Source organism: Haliaeetus leucocephalus, unplaced genomic scaffold (genome assembly GCF_000737465.1).
Source record: "Haliaeetus leucocephalus isolate CR32 unplaced genomic scaffold, Haliaeetus_leucocephalus-4.0 Scaffold545, whole genome shotgun sequence".
Classification (NCBI taxonomy): Eukaryota; Metazoa; Chordata; class Aves; order Accipitriformes; family Accipitridae; genus Haliaeetus; species Haliaeetus leucocephalus.
In genome coordinates this window covers 5,658,136-5,670,550 of record NW_010972981.1, presented here as the reverse complement: position 1 = coordinate 5,670,550, position 12,415 = coordinate 5,658,136, and the positions used below count along the sequence as shown (strand labels likewise).

The 12,415-nt window shown below is 37.9% G+C and overlaps 1 protein-coding gene across 2 annotated transcripts in view; it reads right to left on the bottom strand.

The window, feature by feature from the left end:
• RBPJ (recombination signal binding protein for immunoglobulin kappa J region) overlaps nucleotides 1-12,415 on the bottom strand; it is a 64,305-nt gene that overhangs the window by 37,596 nt on the left and 14,294 nt on the right. The window contains exon 2 of one of the 2 annotated variants that reach the window (XM_010576872.1): nucleotides 4,846-4,903. The exons of the other annotated variant lie outside the window; for it this stretch is intronic. The gene's annotated coding sequence lies outside the window, so the exon portion shown is untranslated. The remainder of the gene's footprint in view (nucleotides 1-4,845; nucleotides 4,904-12,415) is intronic. 2 annotated transcript variants of the gene reach the window in all.

Below are 12,415 nucleotides of genomic sequence, written 5' to 3'. Positions count from 1 at the left end.
GGGCAAAACCAATTCTTTATTAGTCCAGTTACATGATAGCACATATCACAGTATTTGCTGCAGAACATGTTAGAGGAACTCTTTAATAAGCTACAAGAGATGACTGTAATACCTCAGTATGGATTCTGAAAACAATCCCCAGACAAGCACTCAGAAGGCAACTTCCCTGGAAGGAAGTCTTGTAACTGCAAGTGTAAGTTGTAAGTGCAATCGTTCCAGCTCCTTCTCCTGAAGCACAAACCTCTCAATGTTGTCAGAAATAAGATACTGGCTATCACTAATCCAGGGCAGTATAAGACCCAGAGACTGAGTGGCAAGTCCCACTTGCCCTAAACAAAGCTGTCAAATAAATGGGTTTTGAGACAAATACAGTGTGCTTTGCATAGGCTTACTAGGGGGTAGAGATGATTAAGAATACTAAATTAAATATAGTGACTAAAGAAAGTTTTTACTTCCTCAGAGGAGGTCCAAGAGAAACAATGCTTGAAACAGGAGGAGTCTAATGAAAAGAATTTAAGATTTTTATATAATCTCTAGAGAAGTTTCAGAATATACTAGGCAATTCAGAAAGAAAGAACATAAGAAATTCCAACCTCTGCTCTCCAACAATACAAAGTGACAATGAAGTTTGGTGAGAGGTTGAAGTTAAGTTCCGGTATTTCTCATATCTACCAAGGAGCTGGTATCCCAAAACCTACTTAAGTGTGACAGGATAGAGGAGGATAAAATACTGCTATTTCAACTACTACAGGTATATTGTAGTTAGGAGTGTAGCAAAAGAAACCTCTGTGCTTTGCTTAATCCCAGTTCTAAAAACACAGTCAGCTGTCAGATACAACCTTCTAGAACTCTTACACAGCCATGAAACTTGTGAAAGAATGTGAAGAGTTTGGAGTTGGACAGTGAGACAAAAGCCTTTTAAAGAAAGAAATTAAAATAAGACAAGTCATTCACAGGTATTTTTTATCATTCTCCCTCAACTTTAAAACAACCGCTACATATCTGGGAAGCTAGAAAGTCTTTCAAATATATGTTCAACCTTTAGCACAAAACAACCCTCATCATAACAGGGCCTATTGCTTCTACCACAAGAAACAAAAATACTTTTCAAAGAATTCATTTCAAGTTGCTATGTGATCAGTTATCACAAACCCTATTAAATGTGGTGTACTACAAGCTCACCAGTATGTGACCTCACTAGGTTTACTTGGCCTACTGAGGTTATCTAAGATCTAGGAAAGTGAAAAACTAGGTTTTCTAGTTTTACATTTAAAGTTTGAGGATTAATATAAAAGTATTCCTTTTCAGCTGTTGACAGAGACATCATCTGAGAAAAGCTGAAAGAGATGGATTCAAGTAGCATGCTGGGACCCTACTTTCTCTCTTTCTTTTAATCCTCTATCCTGTGCCCATTTCCAACTTCACTTTGCTTACCACAGACAAATTAGTGAGGAACTGAAGAAGCACTGAGGAAAGTTTATATTCATGGACTTTAAACATGCTTAAAATTATCAAAGCCAACATATATAAAACAGTGCCCATATACAGGACACACTGAATAGTTCTCGGGAGCTATCCCTTAATCTTCCAATTGTGAAAAACATTTCATATAGGTTAAGCAGTACACTGCAACCTACGTGGTAAGACTCAGCTACTCCACATCACCCTTGTTTTGTTTTTGCAGATTTCCACATTTAGAATAACATGTTACATCAACAGTAAAAGCAAAGCAGCAGATGTACATTTTAAAACATAGGAATTTTCTGTTAATCTATTTTCCTGTGCACAGATTTCTGTGAAGACAAGATGCAAATACTGAAAATATTTCTGTGCATTCACCTACACAACCATATTCTCTTACAAACATTTTAGAACACAGCTCCCAAGGGAAAAGATCATCTATCACTAGGAAACATTATCCCATCTGGTGGTTTCACAGACACAAAGAGAATTCCTACGTATTAAAAATGGCCATTTATGATCCCGCATGAGCTGGCATATAAAAAAGACCACAAAATTTCATACAGTGGTTTCTGCTATAATTGGTCTATGAAATACACATTAAATGTAGCTGTTGATTCACATCACTTTTAATATTTGTTTGTTTTTGGAGATAACTGATGCATTTGATTTCTATAAGTGCACCTTATTCCACACTGATATCCTTTATTTTTTAAATGAAGCTGAAAGTAGGGCACTGTTATGATTTGCCAATGGTAAAAATGCACAGCTCAAAAAAGTGATGTTCTACAGGTTTAACACATGATTAAAAAAACAAAACAGCTAAAGGATACAATTTCTAAGAGATTAATACAAAAGATGTAACTGAATTCATAGATCCAGTTATAAGATGGAAGTAAACACAAGCAATTAACGTTACTTATGCTCAAATAGAACATTTCACATTTATCTTTTCCACCTATGAGGATACTGAATAAATGAACCATACAAATGGCTAAAACAAAGATCTTCAGAAGGAAAATTTTACCTTCTCCAAAACAAAAATGAGTTCAATATCCACAGGTCTGATCATTAAGGGAAATAAGAGACAGTTGTACTACCAGTAACAAACACCACACTGAAAATACAAACTAAAAGGAAAGAATTAAAATAAACAAGCTTATATTATCAAAAGAAAGGACAGGTGATGAAGTAATTCTTCTCTCAGCCACTCTATACTCCATAGCCTACGATTCCACACAACCTTAATTCTTCACAAAGTTCTGAGCAGACTTAACTTTTCTCAGGCTACAGCCCTCCATGTCCCACACATTTTTTCTTTGCCTTCCACTGATCTTTATAATTTGTTGCAACTTAATGCCATACAGCCTAATATGACCCAACCTACACTGTGAGTGTCCCTAACTACTGTGACTTTATCTGCGTAGCATCTTAGAGAAAGGAGTTTTTAAATCCGTAGACTACTCATACCCTAAACATTTTAAGGTCTACTATTTCCTTTCGCTTAGCAGAACCACAGAAGTTGTTGCTGTGCTACTTCCCCAATAAAAATAGTGCTGTGGCTGTTATTTAGTTCTAGGAAAGGTGCAGAAGACACTGAAGATTATGTAGATCCATTACTTTGCAGTGATATATCTGTCTTAAGAGTGTTGGGATTTTTTGCTATGAACATACTTGGTTTTATGTAATATGACATATGTAACTAAACACACAGATAAATGATGCATTTCAGAGGCTTTTATTCTTTCTATAATATCACACACCTGAGGTACGGAAGGAAACTGCTGAAGAAATGACACCTACCTCCCCTGTTGTTCCCTCCAGGTGCAACAGTGTTCGTTAAGTGCGATCCTCTAGAGCTGATGAAGTCAGCAAAATGACAGTTTCCAGATCACCCATCACACCGCAGGCTGGTTCATCATTCAGGATGAACACATGCACTAACGGAGTCACATGGAGTCATCAACTCACTCTCACTTTTGCCTGCCAGCAGCACTTAGGCCCCGATTCTCATTAGGGTGTCTACTGTAATAAATTCTGCTATAAAGACTTTGCCCTGAAGATTAGGAGATGAACTAAAAGCTAACCCATTTTTAAAAATACAGTTTTCATACCTACACATAATGTACAAAGAGCCAACCTCAGCCAATCTGCTTTGAAATACTACTGACCCAAGGTACCCTCTCTTTCTTGTCCATCCTACAAAAGGAGATAAAATTAACTAAAACCTCACCAATTGAGAATATCTAAGGGACACGAACAATGCTAGCATTTCTCCTACTGCTGAAGTCCTTTTCTCCTCTGTAAAGTGCAAACGATGGGTGGTCCAACTGCACTGTGGCTCTTTGGAAGCAGGGGGCACAGCAGCCCCTGAAATCACAAAACCAGAAAGTTTTTGATCGATACACAAAACATTCCCTCTCTTCAAGAAAACAAAAATAAAAAAATAAAAAAAAGACCCACCTGCTCCAGGGTGAATGCCACCAACCATGCACTATCACATCTTTGTACTGCATGATCCTGTACTGCTCCGGCCTATACTTAAAGAATTTAAGTCCTCCAGCACAGGGAACATGTTACGTGTTTGAAACAAGTCTTCAACTGTACAGCACTACATACACTTTTGGCACTATATCAAATAATACTGACATAAATACAATAGAAAAAGCTCTGCTTCATTTAGTCACGCCCTCTCACTGGAAGTCACTGGTTCAATTAGAAACTCCCTCTCCCTTTTCTGACCTGCTTTCATCCTCCCACACTGCTTTCATTATTGTCCTCTCTCTTTTCCAATCCCCATAAAAAGAAAATCACAGAACCACAACTGCAATTTAAATACAGCCTGCACCGTATCAGTAAATAGGCTCACTTTTTAACAATGTACATAAAGTAAACAAACTCATTTCTTTATAGTAGTCTACCTACATTTGGAAAAAACCCTTCATCCAGTAAATCACTATACTTGTACATGACTCGAAAAATCAAAGGTCTAGTCCAAAAAGGACATAATTTTAATCCAGACAGAACTCGCACAGTTCTGCCACACTGAGGCAAGAAAGTCAGTAATGACAGCTTATTTAAGAACAAGAAAGTGCCTAAACATTTATCTGGAAATGTGTTTTTCCTGCTTTTGCTTTTTGCTGTAGGTACCTGCTGCAAGAAGCAACAGTAGCCCAAAGATCTCAAGTATACTAAAGCACTTAAATGTTATCAACGTAAAGGATGCCATTAAAATGTTGGAATGGTATAGAATGCGAGAAACATCATCAAAAATTATTCCATTTATTCAGATTCCTTTATATTCACATGCTATTAATTCTGATTGACTCCCTAATAATGTTGGCTCAAATGTTCAGTGGAAACTGCGTATTTGCACACACTTACCTTAGCAACTGAAAGAGTTATCAACTTGAAAAATCAGCATGCCAACAGAATCTCAGTCCTAAAACACAATATAATTTGGCTCAGCTATTGTAACTGCATAGGGAATGTGCAATATAAGGCTCGTTAGTTTTATCTTCATCCACTGAGATCACAAAAGAGCGACTGTTAGGAAAAAGGAAAACAACTGCATGTAGTTCACAAAACTGGCTACTGAAATAATGGTAAACTGCAAATACATAAAAACAGTCTGAAGCATGCTTCCACATGTAATGTCCCACATTCACAGCCTTCAGTGACAACTGATTTGCCCAGTGTACCGTTATTAGGATTCTTCTTGTCCATCTAGCACAGTAAATTTTCCCCTGTATCTCACCTTGCACATCACCTGTGAACAGATATTTCACAAGTGAACTTGACTTTTATTTCCTAAGAAAGCAATTCTAAGTCCCCTACTAAACCATAATTTAAGTACCAGTGAGCCTTTAAAAAACAAGCAGCTACCTTTTCTTTTAAGAAATTAAATTTCTAAATAAGGTAAGAACAGAGCTATTGAGTAATAAAGCTGTGCTTTTTACAGTTACCATCTGCCCATAATTGCAAATAAGATTGTCTGAAGAAGAAATTTTTTAGATGCATGAGAAATCAACTTTAACAAACTTACTGTTACCTCTATTGCCTGATTACTTGACAAAAGTCACAAATTAGACACAAGATGAGACTTTTTAGACCACTTTCCTGCCAATATAGGAACCCTCCAATAGACTATAGTACCTGAGGATTTGCTGAACCTTGCTTTCAATGATTGAATATCTGCAGTGTTCAGAGAACAGTCTCCCCTCTTTAAATATACCCTCCATCCTTAACTGGAAGATAAGCATTCATCTCCTGTGCAGAAGGCATCTTAAAAAGAAGTGAATAAAAAAAAAAAAAGCACAAAAACTTCAGGTTCATGGTTTTCTTTGAATTGCCACCGTTCACTGTAATGCCAAAAATACATAATAGAAGCAGAAACTGTGAATGATTTTGCAAGGAAGTGGTAAAAAACCATACTGAACTTACAAAGGAGGAAGATTCTCAAAAAGACAGCCTAACCTCACTAACCATAAAGGCAAATACGTATTTCTTTTGAACACCTCATAAAGAGATAACAGGTTCTTGACAGGGATAGTCATTGGTCAGCTCAAAATTTCTAACCACTGCTCTATTAAAATAATCACTCTTCCATGTGCTTTTCCTTACTCTATACCCACATAAACAAAGGAGCTTCAATACTACAGCAACTGCTTCCTATCAGCAGAAAAACAAGGAGAACATACTGATCTGTCTCTAAGGGGCTTACTGTCCTGCTCCAAGGACCTTCAGAGGGAGCCAACTCAGCCCATCAATCTGTCACACCACTAATACACTGGGAAGCCGGAGGCAGAGGGAAACCAGTGGTTTTGGTTGCACAAAGCTGCTCGGTCACCTCAGCAAATTCAACTTTAACAGAAGCCAAAAGAGATTACACAGAAGGAGCAGCTAAGCTTGTCTTCTCTTACATTCTAGCAAGCCTGTAACTCTCATGGGAAAGAAAATAAAACACAAAAGAATTCTGCAAGGAAAATGACTCGCAAAAAAACAAGTCTTAAGCATAATTAAGAGATCTTACCAGCAGTCAAAGTTTAGCTTAGGTTAGTTATAAGACTGTCACCTCAAACGCAGTCAGAACTTAATGCAAAATGACAGCTAAGTATACCAACATCTCTAAGGTTTAAGCAGACCAACTCTGACAAGTCTTGCTGTGACAGTTTAAGTCACCACTGCCTCAAATGCCTTTCCCACCTCTCTGCTAGGTCAGGGTTAGCAAACACGTCTGTGTCACAGCCACTACAGTTCACAGTTGGACTGTGGCTTCACAGGCAGCTGAGCTGATTTGTCACCCCCAAACACAAGTCTTGCCTGCCAGCTTCCCCCTGGTTACGCTGACCTACCCTTACACACCAAACTCCAGCACTTGTCAGCCCTTTCCACAGATAGATTCAAATCAGTAACCCAGAACAAAAACTGTCTTTTGGGAGAGGAGGAGGATGAAAGGAAGGAACGTGAATTTTATTGATTCAGTCAGGAACCCACTGAGTGCCAGTACCACCACAATGCAATCAACAGAACACTCAGAGGAGTGGCAAATAAAATTCATCTCTTCGGTAGATTAAAATGATGACACGAAACCGGTGAATAGATATACTTTTTCACAAAGCCGTATGTGGCACCAACCTGTTTTACAAAATTACAGGGTTTCCTAGATTTCAGATGTTTTCTTATTGCATCACCCAGGAATTATGTGGTTACACTAACATTGACTGGGCGCAGTTGCAAAATGAGCTGTCAGTATTCTAGAATTAATCAATCTCAAGTATATTGTTTCGTAATTAAGCTTATGAATACATCATCCCATGAATATAAAAACAGCAGCAATGAGCACACATCCCAGAAAAGAGGGAGAATTAGAAGGCTTTTTCAACTTTCTAGGGCAGCTAAATCATTCGGAGGCCATTCTTCACCGTCAATCTTTTTCATTGTTGTTGTGCTAAAGGTCTCCAACTGGGAAGCATTTTATATAAGCAAGTTATTCTTAAACCTTTAAAATCACATAACTAGACAGCAAAATTAGGTGACATTCCCTCTGCAGTTTACAAACCTGTGTTTTTATAAAAACAGAAGTGTTTTAAAAGATTTAAAAGCTTTGGATTTTTTGTTGTTGAATTGATTCACAGGTAAATTATTTCTATGTTTCCAAGAGATTAATTTATACTTCAGCTACAGCCCTTGCAATAATTAACAGAGCATTCCCACACAGGAAAGACACAGAAATTCAGATTTCCATTTAACAATACTTGACTAGTGAAAGAGAAAGAGGAAAAAAGGGTATGTATAACAAGTATATTTCTGTTTAAATGATATAAGCTAAAAGTTCCTTTCAATTACTGCTATTTTTAATTGCAAAACTCAGATATTTAGAAACAAATTGCTAGAGAAATATAACCTCTATAATGTCAATCATCAAATACGATAATACTTCTAATAACTGTTGTGGTAAATGGGTCAATGATCCCTGAACAAGATAATTAAACGGACACTCCAAAAATACACTTTTACCCCTCCTTATCACAGTATATTTACAACAACCATATGAAAAGATTAGATTAGATGTCTGGGATGTCAGCAGGCTAACACCTTATCATCCTTTCTTCTGGTATTATAATATTAGAATTCTCTTACATAGTTACACAGGTTCTTATTGTGCCCAAATAGCTTTTATGGGCCATTTTTCATAAGAAAAAAATAGTATCTGCAGAGCACGAACGCAAAGCAGTTATTATTGTCCATTTTTTTAAATGGAAATTGTGTGAATCATACTTAATTCAAGTAGGCTTGCTTTTCAGGTTTGTCAAGTTTAAACTCCACACAGATGCAAATTACTGGCAAAACTTCTCCCTGCATCTTAATGAGGTACACTATAAACTATGAAGCCAACTTGAAAACAAGAATGTTTCTGAGACAAATTTTACTTGATGTAGGTATTCTAAGTGTTTAAGGAACTAGTATTTTAAAAGAAAGTTTTACCCAACAGCACTTAACTTCTGCACGACATTGAACCTGTGACTGCTACAACACTAGTTTCCCAGAATAACGCCTGTGCTGGCACAATTGTTTTGTGTAAGGATTTTACTGCACGATAAGCGTGCCTAAGCAGTGTTACGAAGACTCCCAACTGCTGATCTCCGAACCCAACCTCTTTCCAAAACATTGTCTCATCCTTTCAAGTACATTCAGGCCAAAAGGGAAAGTAAATCGTCAAAACTGTTTTAAAGTACTAAACAACCAATTTAAGAAGTCATTTCAGTTAGCAGCTACCACCATCTCAATCATACCTTGACTGGTTTAAAAATGATTGCCAACACAGGACTGCTGAGTGATAGTACACGGAACACGCTAATCAATAGGGAGATTTCCTTCCCACAGTTCCTGCCTACTCCTGCTTGAAACAGGGCAGACTGAGCTCTCCAAGAAAAATGGGAAAATCATGGACAAAAGCAATCATTAAGGTTCAGCAAACAGATAGATAAGCAAACTCCTGAATTAAAACATGCAGACACCTGTGCAGCCAAGATAAATGAAAAAAAAAAAGTCTCATCCTAAAGAAACTCGGGGGATGTCCTAAATTAGAAGGTATGGCTTAGAATTCAGCATTTTAGAGAGATGGTATCTTTTCTTCTAAGGCACTAATGCATTCTGGAAAATATGGACACACTAATGTGTCCACAGAGCAAGCTTAGTATTCTACTAACAGCTAATACTCCTTCATTGCTTTAGTTTCCCAATTTACTAAAAAATTAAGCTTATCTATAAAACCGATTAGCCATTCTTGCAATAACTTTGGAACCCATAAATCAGTTCTAACTAAGTTGAAAATGAAGAGTTTTTAAAGACAATTAAGTTAGTATGAGTTTTATGAAAACTGGAGGCTGGATAGACATTTCCAAAATACTGATGTCATTGAAAAAGACAAGCAGAACTTGGAAATTACATACTGTTTCACAGCTGGTCACTTTGCATATGCCATTTGGATAGATAGCAAGCATATGCCTTAGCCATACTACAGCTAGACTTTGCCTATTAGGTATGAAGGAGCTCGTAGTATTGTCCCATGAACTTTCCTCATCATACAGGCCATAAATGTATAGGAAACACAAGTTCTTTTAGTCCTGCTGTTTATAGAAAAACTTGGGAGACCAAAAAACCCCTGTTACTTGACAATAGCATATGCAAAATGCAGTCTAAACAAATGAAGAAAATTCAGAATGACAATTTTAAAGTGCATAAATTATCTTATATGGTTATGGGAAAGTTTAAACACTGTCAAAACGGCATTCACGCATATAGAATACAATACCAGCATTTCATCTTACAAGTCTTTTAAATCTGTTATCTACATGCTGTTGACCCAGGCATAAGAAATACAGAAACCAACTGTTTGCTCTACAGTCAGATTGTAAGCAGAGGGTCTCCAGAATTTCTAATGACAATAATAAATTATGAAATGCAACTTAACTGTTGAGTTACACACAATTTTAGGGCCCCTGCATTAAGTGGATTTAGGAAAAAAAAAAACCAAACCAACCATGAGTTGCATACTAAGTTTATTTATGACTATAAACCTCTTGGAACAGGTATCAAATTATGTTATGTTTACTAGCCTGAAGAAAGCCTAATAAAACATACCGGCAATTTAAAGATAAACACCAGAAAAGTGTATCACTGTGTAACTTTTTTTTTTTTTAATTTATTTCCCCAGTGGTTCACAGGTTGTTGTAATAATTGTGTGTGTCAAGTTACCTACCATATTAGCTATGATGGTGCCTAGCTCTTTAAATAGATGGTATTGTCACAGGGACAGAGGAAGAACTGCTGGACTGTTTCTATGACGAGCAGTGTAGTGGGAGAAGTGAAATGTGAGCGGCAGGTTTGGAAGCCTGAGGTATTTTTCACTTCTGTTTTGTGTTTTTTCCATATACACAGGAAATTCCCTTGGGGGGAGAAAGACCAACTTCCCTACAGCTAAATACAAGAACATGTGTAAAACAGAAAAGCCATTCAGTGTTTCCATACCTTAACAAAAAAAATAAAAATTGAAGAATCAGACAAAAACTTCAACACTGAGATAGTGAAATTTAATTTTCCCACCTCCAAAATTTCTTCAGACAACAAAGTCTTTGCAGTAGTAGAAAATTCAAGAGAATCAAGAGACAAAAGAGGATTAGGATGCCTACACATACCCCCCCACCGTCTACCTTTGTGTTTAGAGAGTTCATTCTCTTCCCCAAACCCAGACTACTATCCATCCATTCCCTTCCACTCCCCTCTGCTGCTGCAAAGCAAGTGAGGTAATGATGAGGAAGAAGGGCAGAGTTAAGACAGTCCCACCCAGAGGTAAAGGGCCCTCTGCTCCCACTGCTAGTGGATGCAGGGGTTATTCTTATTCAGGCCAAGGCTCCAGCAATCCATTTGTCCATCTCCACAACAGCAGGATTAATGGACAGCTGAAGAAGAGTAAGAACCAGACAAGGCCAAATGCTACTTCCCCTGAACATTCTCCTCTCTATGACTATTTTCAGTTCAGGGGATTTCTGAGCCCAACATTGTTGCCAGGAATGAACACAGCTTTTATTAATAACTGGACCTCACATGGTCCAAGCATACTGTAGATAGTAAAGCACACATACTATGTGCTTTGGTGTCCAGTGGCGCAGAGAAGAGACAAGGGGAGAGTTCTGCTACAGAACAGGGCTACAGTAGATGTACAAGGGAATCCCAAGGCAACTTGGCATCATCAGTACGATCAGCCTCAAAGTGTCACCCCACCCCAGGACTAAAATTCAGTTTTAACACGTGAGCAAAGCCAGTTACATACTGGCATGACACTTGAAAAGCCTGCAAATCACATGTCTCAGAAGCTGCAGACACTCACTGCTGACCTGAGCGCTGTGACAGAACACCACAGCTTTCCGAAGGTACGCACAGAAAGCCAGCTGTCAAGTGCAGTATGATAATACAAATGCTTATTAATAAAATTAACTACAAACTGTAAGGGAAAGCATAATGAATCTCTACTAGTCATGTATTTGCTTTTCAGAAAGCTAATTTAAATAAATAAGATAACAGAGCTTCTACATTTGAGGGTCCCAACCAGTTTTGTTTTGGTACCATGCAATACAGCCCTGCTACCAGATGTTTCTAACTTTTGAGAACAAAATAAAATCTTTAAAAAAAAAAAAAAAAAAGGAATGTGCAGATCCAGCTGAGGGTTTTGGGGGTGGGGGTGGCGTTTTGTTTTGTTTATTTAATTTTTCCCAAGGAAAGGATTTTCCAGTTTTCCCCAGAGATTGGCAACTATAAAGCACAACGTCCTTTAGGAAATATACTTTGGTTAACTACATAAACAACATTGTGACAGGCACCCAACAGCCGCTCAACTACGCAACCTTTAATAGTTACAAGTTCTGGTCGACCATGCCAGCACACCTTGGGACAAGCCTGAAGAAGACTCAGCACCAGGGCACCACTCTTCACAATACACAAAGAATACAGAGAGGTCCCAAGAGCTCCAGTTATCCTGACTGGTTTCGTAATGAAAACCAACATAATCCATCATTTCAGGTATACTAGACCCCCTGTTAAAAGGGCTCACTGAACCTGCATGCCACCCAAAGTTTGCAAGCAGTATGTGTTATAGGTGAATAGGGGCTACTTACAGGAACAATACTGTTCCAATACCTAGGGCACTTTGAACTCAGAGTCCTCAGGAAGATGTTTCCAACAGCTACAATTATGTGTAGACACTGTAGAAAAACGGACAGAATAAGGAATCGAGGACTGAGACAGAAAGGCAAAAGCAAGTCAACAATGCACTAAACGGCCTCAGGCAGAAGAAAAAGTAGCGGATTCCATTACAGGTTATTTGGCAAAGGAGAAGCTGATAAATGACCCAACTCTTAGAAGAACAGCATGAAGTTACTTTTGGCTTTCAAGA